The following is a 3,488-nucleotide window of genomic DNA, read 5'->3' as shown; positions in this document are numbered from 1 at the left end:
ATTATCCAATTCTGTCTAATCTAACATCTTCAAGCCTCGAGAGGTATATGTGGCATCAGGAGGGCATGATGAAAACAAGAACATTTTTTAAAGGAAAAAATAATTAATTTTTAAAAGTCCCTCACAAAGGGGTGAAACGATTTAGTCCATCCTAATTAGTCACCATCAGGGTTTTTCAGAAATTTCCTGAATCAATTAATTCCTCTTTAAATACTTGAGAAAAAATTAAACAGGATTAACAGTTGATACATTAACCGGTTGATTTTTTATTCTGACTGAGAATTGACTAATTAATTGATGATCGTTGATGGATCAAAGATCATTATTCATTCATCAAAAAATGGGTCAGGATTGATACTAATTGTCGATTATCAATTATCAATATCTCGATTGATTGAAAAATCATCCCCTTGAATTATGGATTATCCAAGTAATCAAATAATATTAATTATAATTTACAATTATGACGATCTCTGCATTTGAGAAGAAATGATTCAATTCAATCGACTCATTAGCGAACAATTGAAGAAAACCTTCATTACCCACGCACATACGTACGGTCACAGTCTAAAAATTGCGCTTTCGGACTTTTTGGATCACAATGGATCGACGTAACAGAAAAAATCCGAAACTTAAATTTGAACGATTATCAATTCGATTTTTAACTGAAATATACTTTCACTTATTCCATTAAAATAAATATCCTGTGTCATCATGATTATGATCCCACAGAAATCATCAACATTGAAAAAACTTAAAACTCCCATCACCCAGCAATCTCTCACCAACCTCCCCTGGAGATGTCCCCCAAACCCATCGCAGAAGACAAAAAACCTCGCCCCAAAAAAACCATCTTCGTCGTAGAAAACAGCCCAGAGTCTCGTGAAATAGGAGGGACAGGGCAAAAAAACAGCAAAAAAACACCGAAACAAAAAAAAGCATCAAAACATCTAAAAAAAGCCCAACGAAAAAGCAACCAAAAAATATAAAAATCATACCGGGGTCGCGAGCGAGAGAGAAGGGACAACTGGTCTTTCGGGGGGGGATACAGCAAAATCGCTGGCAGGCTATTTTCCAGAGGAATTTCCATTGGATAGCCGCCATATTGCTCGCGGGGATGAGTCGGAAAGAGGGGTCTCTGGGCTGCGATTGGTGGTTGTCATGGAGACCGTGGAGATGAGCCAACCAGTGAATTTCTGTCTCTCCCACATCCCCGAGCAGCCCCAGCGTAGTCACTGCAGGGAGTGGGCATCGGCGGGGGATGGTTTTCCAACTGTACCACCACCCCTCGTTTCTTCCCTAAAACTCCCCCCTGCACCCCTCACTTTCCCTTCCGCCCCCTCCCCGCCGCTTCATTCTGTAGGACGCATCCCCCAAGTCACTGGGATAACTGCATTTCGTGGACAGAATCCCACAAGAACTCACAGCGAACGGTGTCCCCATCATCATAGTCATCATTGGGTGTCGATAATACTTACGAAATAATCGAGTGACATTCCGCACACACACACATAACCCCAGAGATACTAATTCAGCAAATTAAATTGATTGACATGCAGAGATAATCACTAGAATTCATAAAGTGCAGACGTAACCTCAAAATTAGCTGAATCAATTAACCTGGGATTCCCCCCTGATTTTAATAAAATTCCCGCCAATTATTTCAATATTTGAATTTTCAAGGACACTGCCCCTCTCTGGCGAGCAGTAAGCCCTGAAAGGGGGTTGCATAACCCGACTGAGGCGCCGCCTAATTGAATAAGTGAAATAATAAGATTTGAATTTGGAATCGGGGCCAACCGGTGAGCTTCGAGGATTCGTTGAATAGGTAGGGATATTCAGGGAGTCGGGAGGACAGATAATATATCCTCGCGAACTCAAGTATTTGGGGGGCTCGACTCAGGGCTGTTCAGCGGTGCCTTTGTTTTTCGGGTTTTTTTCTTGTTTTTTGGAATTTTCTTTCGGTTCTTCAGTGACTGGAGACAGTGCTTGTGATTTTGTTGATGGTGAGGAGTTGATTCGAGGATATTCAGTGGTTGGTAACTTGAAATTGAGGCGGAAGTGTTGTGAGTTGGCTTATGGAATTGGAGACATTAACGTTTTGAGAATCAAAGAATCATCAGCACTTTTCAGAAGACATCAGGCATTAGGAACTATTCTGATATTCGAGAGAAATTCAGCATCTGTTAAGTTGTTTGGTTCGTCCTTGGTCATCAGACATCAACAGTGTTCATCGAAGTATAAATTGCTTTGTTGGAAGGCCTTGAAAGCTTTGGAAAAATAATCACACGTCATTGAAGAAGAGATACTCAATTTATTTGAAAGTCCAGTCTGGTCTTCGGGACTGAATGGGGTCAGATAAGGCTCAATAAAGGTCGAAACGCAACCTTCGTTTGTTGGAACACCTGAAATAAGGTTGAAACCATCGAAGAAGGAATAGCCGATACATTTGAAACCTCATTGGGCCATCCAACACTGACAAGGTTTAGACAAGGCCCAGATAAAGGTCAATGAAAGTTCAAGTACAAGGTTCTCGGGAAGTCTAGCAGTCAAAACAAGAGAAGGTTCAAGAGAGACCAAATAAGGATCGAATTTCAATATCATAAAGAAGGTTGACGACATCGAAGAAGCTACTGCTTCATTTGAAGCTTCCGCTTGACCATTAGGTATGAAAAGGGCTCAATAAGGGTCAGATGAGGATTGAAGTACAAAGGTCTCTTGTTGGAGAATCATAGAGAACGTTGAAGACAGCGAAGGAGAAACAATAGCTTCATGTGAAAGTCCTGTCTGCCTGTTACAATTGAGAAAGGTTCAGACAAGCGCCAAATAAGGGTCTGTGAGAGGTTCAGATACAACTTCCCCTTTTTGGAACTTAGAAGAACTAGTGATCAAAGCTGAATAGACTTCAGGAAGGATCAAAGACGGGTCCTATTTGAGCATCGTTGATCAGGTTGGAGACATCGAAGAACGGCTAGCTCTTTTTAAGATTCCGTTTTACCATCAGTCCTAGGTAAGGAGGAATAAGGATCTGATAAGGGCCGGTAAGGGTCACAACACAAACTTGTCTTATTGAAAGTGGCCTTAGGAACTTGAATGGATCAAACTAAGAACTTGAATTAACAAATACCGGGCAGAAGATCAGTATCTTACTGACATTGAAGACTTCAGCAAAGACATTCGAAAAAAGGTTGATCCACTTGTTGGAAGTGCCCTGGTTGCTTCGATAGAAGACAATGTCTTCATAAACCAACAAAAGTAATACGAAACAATATCAGTGTCCTCGGACACCTCAACCCGAAGAACCATCCGGCATCATCCTGGCTAACGACCTGTCTGGCAGTGGCCCGGGTGGCGGTGTTGGTTCCGTCGGTGGTACATCGGTGGGTGGCTCCCTACCGACAACCCTTAGCCTGGATCATCAACAATTCAACATATTTCCGGCTATATTCAGCCGACAGTTGAACTTCTCAGCTGCGGCGGCCAATTGT

Source organism: Diachasma alloeum, unplaced genomic scaffold (assembly GCF_001412515.2).
Source record: "Diachasma alloeum isolate Michigan unplaced genomic scaffold, Dall2.0 Dall_scaffold_00295, whole genome shotgun sequence".
Taxonomy (NCBI): domain Eukaryota; kingdom Metazoa; phylum Arthropoda; class Insecta; order Hymenoptera; family Braconidae; genus Diachasma; species Diachasma alloeum.
This window is presented reverse-complemented; position numbering follows the sequence as displayed.